This window comes from Netta rufina (genome assembly GCF_964035555.1).
Source record: "Netta rufina genome assembly, chromosome: 8".
Taxonomy (NCBI): Eukaryota; Metazoa; Chordata; class Aves; order Anseriformes; family Anatidae; genus Netta; species Netta rufina.
In genome coordinates, this window is record NC_140131.1 from 19855707 (window position 1) to 19868076 (window position 12370).

Here is a 12370-nt window from a genome sequence, read left to right on the forward strand (position 1 = left end):
GTTGCCCCCTGGGCAGCAGGCTCCCTCTGCTTGAAGGCCCCTTGGGATACGTTTGGCTCCTGGAAAGAGCTATCGGGCTTCACAAGTGGCTCTGGATGGTGCCTGCAGAGACAAGAAATCACACAAGTCAGTTGCCTGCACCCTTGGCATTTTTTTCCTTGGAGATGCCAGCATGGCCAAAGCCTCCGCAGGGTGAGAGGTCTGCAGCCACAGAGGGGTCTGGCCAAGCGTCCCTCCAGCGAGGAGCACTCAGTAGGTGAGAGCCTGCTGAACCTGAGCAGATCACCCGTGGTGTGGTGCGGGACCCCAGTCCCCAGAGAGCAGCCCTGCACCCAATTCCACCTCTGTGTGAGCAGGGGCTGTCTGCAGGAGTGGGATGAGCCTTGGCCTGGGATAGAGGAGTCTCTGTGACTCACCTGGGAATTGCTCCAAGGCTTGGGCAGGGCTGAGGAACATTTTTGTGGCATGACGCGAGGTTTTCCTCTCCCTTGGAGGGAAAGGTGCTGCTGAGCCCCAGGTTTTTGGGGAAACCCTCCTGCAGGCAACCCGCCATGGAGGCAGGCAGGGGTAAGGGAGCTGCTGCCTCCACTCCCAGCTCTGGTCCTGCCTTAGGGCCAGACAAAGCTCCTCTGGGGCCTTTGAGCCCTGAATTTGAAGTTTTGGGGTCACTGAATTATGGACTGTGCAGACAGAGCCAGCAGGAGCAACATCAGGCTCTAAGACCATGTTTCACCCTTGCTCCATGTTTTACATCGGTGTCTCAGCCTTTGGTCTTCAAGCCCTATAGCCTTTCCAGGGAATACCGAAATCCCAGTGTGCACCAACGGGGAAACTGAGGTACGGTAAAAGGAAAACCAGACTTTCACAGGGTGACAACTCAGCTGTACAGCCTGAACCCCAGTGATGTCCCGGAGGGGCTGCTCGCCATCACCAGCAGCCAGACCCAGGGCGAAGCGGAGAAATTTTGAGCAGAGCCAACAGCCATTGGCAGCTGGGCTCTGCTCAGATGACCCCCAATCTCTGGGTCTCTGACTGCTCCTGCAGAGACCACCCTCCCCCAGGGAGAAACAGGAGCAGCCCTGGCCTGCTTTTGCTTGAAGCTTCTACGACTGCGGTGCTGTCATTCCCCGCTCTGAACCATGCTTATTGCTGTTGCAGCACCTGTGGCCTCGAGGATGCTCGTGCACGCAGCACTGTGGGTTTCCGCTGCACTTCGCCATGCACATCCTCCCGCCTAGCCTCACAGTCACACACCCTCCTAGTGACCAGAAAAAACCACCCGGTCTGAAAAAGAAACCAAAAGAGCCCCACCTAGCCCTAAACATAGTGCTTGTGACACCCCCAGAGGAAGCGGGGCTCTCCGTCAGGGGCAGTATCTGGGCAGGCAGGCTCCAAGGGGCAGCACCTAAGGGAAAATCCTGCCTTTGGAAGCGCTGCATCTTCTGCTTCCTGCACGCTCAAAGGGAAACTAAAAAAGGGTTTGTTCCCAGGGGAGGTACAAGACCGTCCCCTGGTGCCCATTGCTACTTCTGCTGCCCCCAGGTTCTGCACAGGGGGAACGCAGAGGGCAGCTTCTTTCAGATGCTCGGTGTCCCAAATTGCCTTCTCTCAGAGGCCTTTTTTTAGTAGAGATGTCATAAAGGTTAAATGGCAGCACAAATAAACAGAGCAGCTTTCCCTCGGCCTGAGCCATCTGCACAAGGCAAGTTTGCCATTTATCCATAAATACTCTGGCCATTCATTATCCAGGCAGGAACATTGGCTCCTATAATACACTTAACTCCAAAAAGCAAACAAACAAACAAACAAAACAACACAAGACCAACAACCGCCTTAGTTTCAGACAAAACAGGATGTACAGTTTTATTCCTGCACTGAGCTGCTTCGTGTTTACTGCCTCTGAGCTTCAGAGGAGGGAAGGAGGGCTGGGACTTCCTTTTAAGCTCATAATTAATTGTTTGCAGTTTAAAAAAAAAAAAGAAAAGCAGAGCCCTTTGAAATGCTTCCACTTGAAAATGGATCTGAACGTGCTGAAAAAAAGCCCTGACTGGTTGATTTTGGGATGTGCCTGGCCCAGAGGGACCTTCCTGGCTGAGGCATGTGGGGAAGCAGTGGAGCAGCGGGTCCCAACCCGAGCCCACCGACGTGGGGTAATGGCACCGGGGGCTGCGGTGCAGCGACCCAGCAGTATCCCTCCGAGGGCCCTGGCACTGCCCTGTGCCGAAACCACAGCCCCGGCCACCTCCGAGCACGGCTCCGCAGCTGGTTTATAAACGCCTTTTCTTTTTGGTGTGCGCATCGCCCTTTGTTTTGCAGATGAAGAGATGTCTATGTGCTAAAGAAAGGGGTTCTTCAGTTTTAAAGAACAGAAGGGAGGGGAGAGCAGGAAAACTGGTGCCTTTGGAGCCTGTGAGCGCAAGGGGTTAGCCGAGGCCACTCGTTGCTAGCTCAAAGGCTGCCTCAGTGCAGCCTCACCGTTTTGGAAAATTTCATGGTGTCGCTCAGTTTGGTGAAGCCACAGCATCTCCCTCCAAGAGAGAGGATGGAGAGGGAGAGCTGTGTCCATGCTATGGCCCCTGATGGACCTGAGCTCAGAGCCCGCAGAGCTGCTGGCAGGAGCTTGGCTGTTTTTCTCGGTCAAGGTATGGGACCAAAAATTGGGCCAGGGAGGTGCTCAGAGACAGGGCAGTGTCTTTCGGAAGGCTGCTCAATGCCCTGCTAAATGAGCTCTTTGTTTTTGGGTAGCCAGCACTGGCAGCATGTCAGGGGAAAGCTGACACGGTAACTCGCTCGGGAAATCCTGTGGTGGGGACATGGGGCTGGGGCTGCTCTCTGTGCCCCTTGTGTAAGGTTTTATTGACCATTGGTGCCCAACGTCGGCTCTTTTAACTGGCGTCGGCTGGAAGCGAGCCGATTTTCAAGGGCGGGGAGCATCTCCTGCGTTACGGGCGGCCGTGGGTGGAAAACAAGCACAAACTGGGGCCAACACTCCTGGCTGGGGAGGCAAAGGAACCAAAACACAGAGTTGCCTTGGCAATGCCAGCTCGCCCATGCCTGAGACTGAGCGACCGCAGCGTGGGGGCCAGAGGTGAAGATTGTAGGGAGGCGGCAGCTCCCTGAGAGTGGGGCTGGGACCTGCTACGTGCGGACTTCTCCCTCGGGGCCTGCTGACACAGCCGGCACAGGGGTGGCAAGGCACGTATGGAGGGAGGACATCCACTTCCCCTTTGCACCTGCAGGCTTGAAGGGAACCCGGGTGAAATCTGACCCTGAGGGCCAGCGGTTCCCTTCCTAGCCGTGCCTGCACACTGCCCTGCTGGAAACGAGGCATAACACCAGCCTGGCCAGCCGGCATCCCCAACCCACAGCAGGCTCGGGAGATGTTCCTCAAATGGTAAAAAATCCAAACGTACACCAAAAGCCACCACCCAAACCCAAACCCAAGCGAGCCTTCGCCTTTCTCCCCCTTCCACCCTTCCAGCCCGCAGCGGTGCCGGCGCTCCCACCCCCAGCCCCAAAACTCCCGCTGCGGGCGCTGGATACCAGGCGCAGAGCCAAACTCCACCGTGAGCTCGGCCCCATCCCTGCGCCCCCCTCCCCATCAGCACGGCCCCGGCCCGGCTACCCGAAGCCCCCCGGCGCTGTCAGGGCTCCCGCAGCGCCCCCCCGGCCCGCAGCCCCCAGCCCCTGCCCGCCCCCGACCTGCGCTCCGAGGCCTTCCTCCGTCTGCCCCGCGTCCCCGGCCAGGTGCTCGCCCAAACTCCGCCGGGGAGGCGACGACGACGCCGGGGCCCCCCCTCCCCTTCCCTTCCCTCCGCCCTCCCGGGGAGGGAACGGGCGCCCGGCCCCGCTGCCTCCGCCCCCGGCCGGCCCCTCCCGGACCCCCCCGGCCCCGAGCCCGCCCCCACGGGGGCGCCCCGAGAGGGGTCTGGGGGCTCCACAACTTTATTTAGTTCTGGTTGAGCAACGCCAGCCCCTCGGCCAGGTCCTGGGGGGCAAAGTGGAAGCATCCCCGGAGTCGCCCTCCGCGCCTGCAGCCCTCACGGTGCCAGCTCCCGTCACGGGGCACCGCGATGGCGCTGGGTTGGCATGGGACGCTTCGCGCAGCCACCAGCTTTTTGGGGGCTCGGAGCCCACCACCTGCTCCTCTCACCCGTCCGCCACGCTGCCCCGCAGGCCGTGGGGCCACCCTGGCTCCTACAGCGTGTGCTGGGCGATGGCAAAAGGGGCACCCCCTGGGCAGGAGGTGCCCAGCGTGCCCGGGTGCTGCGGACGCCTTTGCTGTTTTTCAGAAGCGGCACCGAGTAAGAGGAAGCTGTGACTCAGAGGCCAATGAATCATTCCCACGCCGGATTTACGCCACTTTTTTTTTTTCTTCCTCCTGGCTCTCCAGCTCAGGCTGAGGAACCTGTGGAGACCTTTGTGGGAGTTTTGGTCCCTTTAAAGCTGGAACAAGACCTAAAAGTTTGGGAAAAGCTGAAGTGCCTCTGGCTGGCAGAGAAAACAGCACCAGTAGTGCATCGGCGCTCCAGGCGCAAGCCTACGCATCCCATAGGAGCCACGGGAGCTCACAGCAAATCGCCTATTTTTACCCAAAGCATGCAATCCCCCAGGACTTGTTTTGTTTGTTTTTAACCCAAATCAAGGGCAAAATCGTGGCTGGAAAGATGCATCCCACAGCCGAGAGCTCTTTTTGCCCCAGCCCCTAGCCGACATTAACGGGTGTGCATTCGCTGCAGCACTGCTTTTCAGGCAAATGTTTACTACATTCAATCGCAATTGTTACGTGATGTTAATTCCTCCTTGCTCAGGCTTGCCAGCAAACCCACCGCTTGCTGCAAACTTTCCCCCATTGAGGTGTTGCAGCCTTGCACCCTCACCCCCAAATTTCCCAATTTTGCCTCCCAGGCAGCACAGACAGGAGTGGCCGCAGGCATGGGCACACCTTCCCCTCGGCTCTCTGTTTGCACACACTGGCCCAGCTTAAAGTAAGCAATGGAAAACTCTGCTCCCAGGGAAACATTCCTTTCATTTTTCCCCGATGCTTCTGCCTTTTCCTTCCCTCTACCCCCTCCCAGCTATAAAAAAAAAAAAAAAGAAAGAAAGAAAAAAGAAAAAGGGAGGCTGCAGTTTAAACACCAAAAATAAAGCATGCCCAGTCACTCACTGGATAAAAATAGCAGCACTTGGTATTTATTTGAACAGCAGCAGTCGCCTTTCCGGCTTTGGAGCAAAACCTGAGAGGTGGGAGGAGGATGGGATGGGCGATACTTTGGAGGAGAGGGTGAGCATGGCACAGTGCCTTGGCTGGCATCATGGGGTTTGGGGTCTGGGGGGCTCAGTGGCAGCCTTTCCTCTCCCAAGGTTCGCTCTGCAATTTGCTGTGTAAGTGGGAATGGGGATCCCAGCACCCGTTGCCTCCCAAGGCTGTGTTTTTTGGGGGGGGTGTCAACCACCTGCGTGGGAACAAGCAATGCCAGGACACAGCCTCGGTGCCCACGGGGTTTTCCTGCCCCAGGGTCTGTATCTGACCTGGCTTCTCTCCATCGGGATTGCTGGCTGCAAGGCGGCCTCCCGGGGGTTAACGGCTGTGAGTGGAGATGCCGGTTGGGTTGGTTGGATTTCTTTCCCTTTATTATTATTAATACTTTTAAATCTCATGCTGCTCTGAACACCTGGTTTCTGCCTGATGCTGAGAGCTGCCAAAATTCCCTTTTAGGCAAAAACACGTTCGTGTTTGTGGGAGCAGGGTCGCAGCTGGCTCCCCCCTCCCAGCCGTGCTCTTTCCCTCAGCTGAGCGGTGCCCTTGGGGCCCCTGGGTGCAGCACCACCAAACCTGAGCCCAGGGGAGCAGTAAGAGCTGGGCAAGGTGATGCCATTTCTTTAATGATAAGCAGCTGCCTAATTAAAAAAAAAATAAAAAAATGCCAGTTGCAAGTTGTTTCTGTGGGACATGCCACTTGCTGGTGCCTCTGGGGAGCTGAAGCTCGGCTCTGGCAGGGCTGGACCACTCTGCCTGGTGGCACCGGCCCCACCAGGGGCTTGGACCACCTCAGATGGGACTTCCCAGATGTGGCTCGTGTCCCACAGCTCTTGGCCGCCTGGGGACTTTGGCTGCTGGAGCTGAAGTTTATCCTGAATCTTCCCTGCTCCAGGAGCAGCAGCTCAGGATTTGAGGTGTTTGGGGTATTTTACAGGGGGTCCCCATGTGCTGCAGACCCCTGGCTGCCAGTGTTGGTTGGTGGCACTGCCCCGAGCTCCCCCTGCTCCCGCAGGCTCTGCAGGGAGGACAGCAGCTGGGTGCCTGAGGAAACGAAAGCGAGATGCAAATTGTGGGAGGTGAAAGAGGCAAAACATGCCTGAGGCCTTCCTCTTACAGCAGCTTTACCTCTTCTTGTCCCCCCCCAGGAGGATGCTGGAGCTGGTGGGCAGGGGCAGCTCTGGGTCATGGGTGAGGAACCGATACGAGACGGGGAGTGGGCAGATGCTGGCTGCTTTCGACATGACTCGGGTGCCCTGGGGACGTGGGAGCAGGAGGGCAGCCCAAGGGCCTGGGCCTGTCCCCAGCGGCAGGGGGACATGGGATGCTGGCACTCCTCCATCCCTCCATGCCACTCCTCATGCCATGGTGCCCCTTCCTCCCCCCCTGCCCCCAGTTTCTCTCATCGGCTTGTCAAATCACTAATGATAGGATTTCCCACCTTATCGCTCCTTCTTTCACTTTCTGGAGGGTTTTTCTTGCAAAGCTGCTTTCTTTTCTCCCTCCTCAACATCCTCTTTTGTTGTGATGTCACCAAGGCTAGGGACAGCATGGGGACAAGGGGCTGTTGTGAACACCAAAGATGGCTTCTGCATCCCCCTCGCTCTGGGCACAGGGATGAGGTGATGGGCAGAGAAAGGAGGATGGTGGGGTGGCTTCAGGAGAGGAGGTAGCAGGTTAATACTGCAGTTGTTCAGGCTCTGGGTTTGGGACTGGTGTCTGCCAGCCTGATCGGGGACCTTTGTCCGTGCTCCCGATGTTTGCTGGTGGGACAAAGTTCCTGAGCATCGCTCATGCAAGAAGGGGACTTTGGTAAGAGGGCTCTGATGAAACATTTCAGGACAAAGTGCAGGCAGCAGGGCTGGGGGCTCTGCTCGGGCTGGAAGAGCCCCGGGGGAACGTGGCTGCCATGCACAGCCCAGGAGGGAGGCAAGAGATGTGAAATGGCACCACGCAACTACACCTTGTTCAGTGCTGGATGGGGACCCTGGTGGGGCTGCCATCCAGCTCACTCATCTCTAAAAGGCTTTGTGGGCCTTGCTTGGTACAAATCAGAGCCATTCTGGCCCTGGGCCTGCACTGGGCCATTGCCAGAGCAGCACACAGGGGCTGTTGAGTGCAGGCAGTGCTCGGCCGGGGCTCCCGGCAGTGGGGGGGCCGTGGCTGTGCCCCATGCACAGCGGTTCCTTTTTTTCTCTCAAATTGGAGCGAGAAACAGAAGTTTAGCAACCACCACCAAGCAAATTCCCCTGGTTTTGTCTCTCCAAAATTAAATTTTACAAATATTGTAGCAGTCTGGCAGAAGGGCTTCTTTCAGGCTTTCTCATCCCGGCTGGCAGCACAGCGAGCATGGAAATTCAGGAGGAGGAGATCTAAATAAAGCCTCTGTGCGAAACGAAGGGAAACTTCCCATGCTCTCTGAAATTCAGACTTGTCCTGGAGATTTTGCTAAATTAAGGTTTTATTCTTTTTTACCAGGAGCACGTTCTGCTGGTGGAAGGAGGCTGCCTTGCAATTTGGCTTTTGAGGGGTTCCTTCGTGCTGGGGACAGATTCGTGTTTAAATCAGGAGGGGGCTTTAACCAAAGGTGTCGGGGTCTCCAGCTCCACTCCCGATCACTGGCACTGGTTGGTTTCTCTAGCTGTGAACTGCAGAGCTGAAGGCCCCTGGGAGCAGTTGAATTTGTGAACAGAAACTGAGGCCAAGGAGCAGCTCTGCCCCCGGCTTGCTCCTGCTGTACCTGGAGCCTAAGGACCAGCCACCCTGACCCAACTGTGGGGTCTCTCTGTTCTTCTGAATGGGGTGCGGGGGTAACTTGGTCTGGAGGAGACCTCAGAGGCTCAGGTCCCTGCTGCCCCAAGCAGACAGGGTTGCTCAGGGCTTTCTCCTTCTGGATCCTGAGAACTTCCAAGGATGGAGACTGCCCAGCCCCTCTGTGCTGGGCTGTACCCAGTGTTCCTCCTTTTTTAAATTTATTTTTATTTTTAGCCCAGTTGCTCTGCCCTTTGTGTCTCAGTTGCTGTGTCCCCCTTCATGTTTCTTTGCACACTTGGCGAGCACGAAGACCACGTTCTCCCAGCCTAGAAGAACCTCGTGGCACAAACCCCTGGCACCCATGGCCAAGCTGTTGGGACACAAAAAAGCAGGAGGGGTCCTGGGTAGGTCCTGAGGAGGCGAGTCCCTGGTGGGAGAACAGGGTCAGGGCTTGGTGCCTCCTCCCAGGGTTGGATGGGTGCTAGGGGCAGGGGACACAGACAGGCACACAGCTCGCTCCTTCGGTATCTTTTATTAATGTATAGAAAATGCATTAAAAAAAGGAACTATACATAGCCTAAGAGCGGTCAGGACTAAAAATACTAGTTAACAATGGTTAACAAGCGTCGATCCCATTCTCCCAGCTACGTTTTCATTACGGGGTGGGGAGGGTTGTTTAATATATTATTTATTTATTTTCTTTATGAATTTATCTGCTTTCATCTTCCCCCTCATTTGGCTGCAGTGGTCTGTGTTTTAGTTCATTAGAATCTGTCCAAGGGATTTCATTGCCTCCATTCTTCCTTCTTATCTGCGTGTGTTTGTTTTTATTTTCTTATTTATTTGCTTTGGATTTTTGAAGCAATCAGCACAATTGCAGTGTAATGCCTGCATGCAGGGGACTGCTTTCTGTTGGGCTGGTTCTGTCTCAGTGCCACCATCCCTCCAAGAAGCTGCTGGCACCTGCAGAGCTTTGGGCTTCCACCCCCAGGCTGGGTGCCGAGGGGGACTGGAGGGCAGCATTTCCCCAGGGATGAGCCTTTCCCCCCCCATATCCCCAGACCTCTCCCCTACAGGGGCAGGGAGATGGTACCATCCCCACTCGGACACCAGCTGGTATAGGGAGGGGGGCAAGGTGGCCCTGGAGGGTGCAACCCATGTGTGGGGGGCTTGGTTGGGTGGTTGGTGGGGCTGGGCTTGGCCCCGGGACAGAGCCTTTGGTCAATGGGTGTAAGGATTAAAGTTTTTTCTGGGGGGTGAGAACTCTTTGTTGGCAGTGTCTGGGAGGGTCAAGGCTCACGGGCACTGCTGGGGGTGTGTGGCCACCCCAGGAGTGGGAGCTTTGGTTCCTGCTGAACTCCATCAGGGTGCCCTAAGCTCTGCTTCATGTGGGGTAAATATCCCCTTGGGAAAGAGTTGAGAGTACATTTAGGCTCGTACTGCACTTTGAGATGCCCATGGTGAAGGAACACAAAGAGAAGGAGCAGAGGCAAAGGCTTCTCCCCAGTCTTTGAGTGGCGCTGACACTCCTCCAGCATCCTTCTGCCAAAGCCCAGATATTTCCAGGGAGGCCTCTTCAATAAATTATCCATCTCTGAACACTGTCTTGAGGATCAGTGTACTGAGAGCAGCTTTTCCTTTCAGGCCTTTTTTCTTTGGCTTTGTTTTAAAGCAGCACATGGTTGAAAGATGGGCTTCAGGTCAGCTGGGAATGGAAATGGAGGGAAAGAAAACATTGGGCAAGAGATGAGAAAGCTCCTTGGTGTTTCCTTCTAGGGTTTCGGGGTTAAAAGTAAGATGTGGCTTTGCAAGGCTGGGAGGTCCTGTGGGTCTTCTGCTGGATGATGGACATGAGGTGGCTCTGCAGGACCGGTGTGGGTTGGGGAGGGGCTTCAGGTTCGTTCTGGGGTCTAAGACGAGCCTGGGCCATACAAACTGGTTGGGCAGAGCCCGGCGATGGGCCATGTACTGGAATGACGTTCTCTTGAGATGAGCACCGTGCAGGACCCAGCCTTCATTCCTGGGAGTGTCAGGCCTGAGCCACCCTGATGAGGGACAGGGCCAAAGTTGCTGTATTTGGAGAATGAATTCTGAAAAAAATGGCTTGCCCTTTTCTGGGTGATGGAGGATACAAAGAGGCTGTACTCAGTCATCTGGCCACTCTGTAGCATCACCATTAAACACAAGTTTGCTTGAAGCCACTGGCAGGAGCTTAGTCCAAAAAAAAATGTCATTGTGAGCTGATGAAAAATAAATTTCTGAAAAACTGCATCTTGTCTATGGACAACGTGAACGAGGGGCAATGGCCCAGAGGATCTGGTCATCACTGCTGATCATTTGCCTGGGCTTGGGTTAGGTTGTCACCAGGAGAGCAAAACTGCAGCTTGTAAATATCTTTCCAAAGATTTTAGCAACTTCAGTGTTGCTTCACCAAACTAATGGAAAGGCAGCACCCTGCTGCCATGTGTGAGACAAGGGATGCAACGACAGCAGTGCCTGGGCAAACCATCAGGACAGCAATGGAGAGAAGCCAAGCAGGCAAGAGCAGACCAAGAATCAGGGAGGAGCCAGGGTTTTGCACTGGTGAGGGCTCCTTTGTTGTTCTGAAAGAACCTGTTTGGTTTACAATAACACTGGAAGGTTGAATATTATCTCCAAGGGCGTCCCTCAGACCCAGCGATGGGGTGGTGTCAGCCGGGCTCTCTCATCCCAGCCGCAGGACTTATAAGAGGGATGACAGATGTAAGCAGGGAGGGAGGGACGCATGTCAGGAAACCTGCTCAAAGAATAATCAGCCTCTTTGAGAATCTTCTTTTGAGCCTCCTGGAAAAGCAAGGCAAGTTTTGATTTTCTCTTTGTTTTGTGCTTATGAAAAAAGAGGTTTCTTGCCTTCCCCTTGATAGTAAATGCCGAGCTCCCGATTTCCCACTGATGTCTCTTCATTTCACTTGGGTGCACCAGCAAACAGCACCGTCCGAGACAGGAGATGAATGCCATCCTCTGTAAGTCTCTGCTCCTGGCTATAACCACCACACAACAGTGCTTTTGTTAGGGCACTTCTTACCTACCAAGTAAGGTGGGGAAAAATGTTACCGTGCTGGTCAAGTAGGAGGCTTCTTCACCTTTAATCAGCTCTACCTGATGCCACCTGTTGGCTCTTTGGCTCCTAAAATGGAGTGGGCTGCTCAGGAGGCATGAGATACTGCCATCAGTGACACTGCCTGTGTCAGATCCTATCATCTTGCTCAGCTGGCTGCTGCGCCTGGTGCCTGATTTAATGCTGATGGGAAGGAAGAAGAGATGCCTCATTTCTGCATGAGCTGCAGCATCCTCCCTGTGGTCAGATGGCATGTTGTGAGCTGACTGGCTGAAGGTCCAGACCCTGTATCCGATCCTGACCTGGAGTTTGGCTGAGCTCGTGTGTCAATGCACAGCATGCATGAAGAGGCTGCGTTTCCTGCTGGAGGCCTTTCTTCAGCTCCACAGCAGCGATGAGTAATGTTAGCAAACCAAGGAACATGACCACGAAAGAGACACTGGCCTGAATTATAAGCTACTGCAAAGATGCCTTTATGTTCCCATCTGGAAGATGTTTCTTGAGACAAAGCAGCTTCAGTGTGATCAAATCAAAAAGCAGTGTTTAGCATTTGTAATGCTCCCTCAGCTGTGAATCCAGTGATGAGCTGCATTGTCCTCGGACTTGTGGACAAGTCCCTTCTCCGAGGAACAATGCACAGCATTGACCGCAGCCCTCTGCGGAGGAGTGGATCCAGACAGATGGACACTTGGGTTTGTGAAGGTGGTGCTGATGACAGCAGAGCACAACCAAGGCTACCTGAAGTTTCTGTCTTCCTTAAGATGAGAGAAATTAAGGATGGGAAGGGTGAACATGTCTGCCTTTCATAGGTCTCCAAGTGCTCCGAAGTCTGAATGGACCAAGACTTCCTTCAAAGAGGGGAAAGAACTGATCTCCCATTAGAAAGATAGTGATACCAAGGCACTATTTGGGTCCCTCTTGTGATGGCAGAGAAGAGGGATGGTGTAGGAGAGGGAAGGGACTGGGCATTTCCCAGCTTGCATATATCCTCCTTCAGCTGCTGGCATCATTTCTCCACTTGCTGGAGGCCCCTGGACATGGCACCTGGGCTGGGCTGGGGTTGTGCAGTAGTTTATTGGTTGCTGGTCCTTCTCTGTGGCTCTTTGGTTTGCACCCAGTGACCTCTGTGAGTGACAATGCCATGGCATACAGAGAAAGCAGAGGAAACAGTCCCTAACAAGACTGCCAGACTGCATGAATCTTTTTTTTTTTTTTTTTTTTTTTTTTGTTCTTTTTTTCCCTTTTTCTTTTTTTCCTCT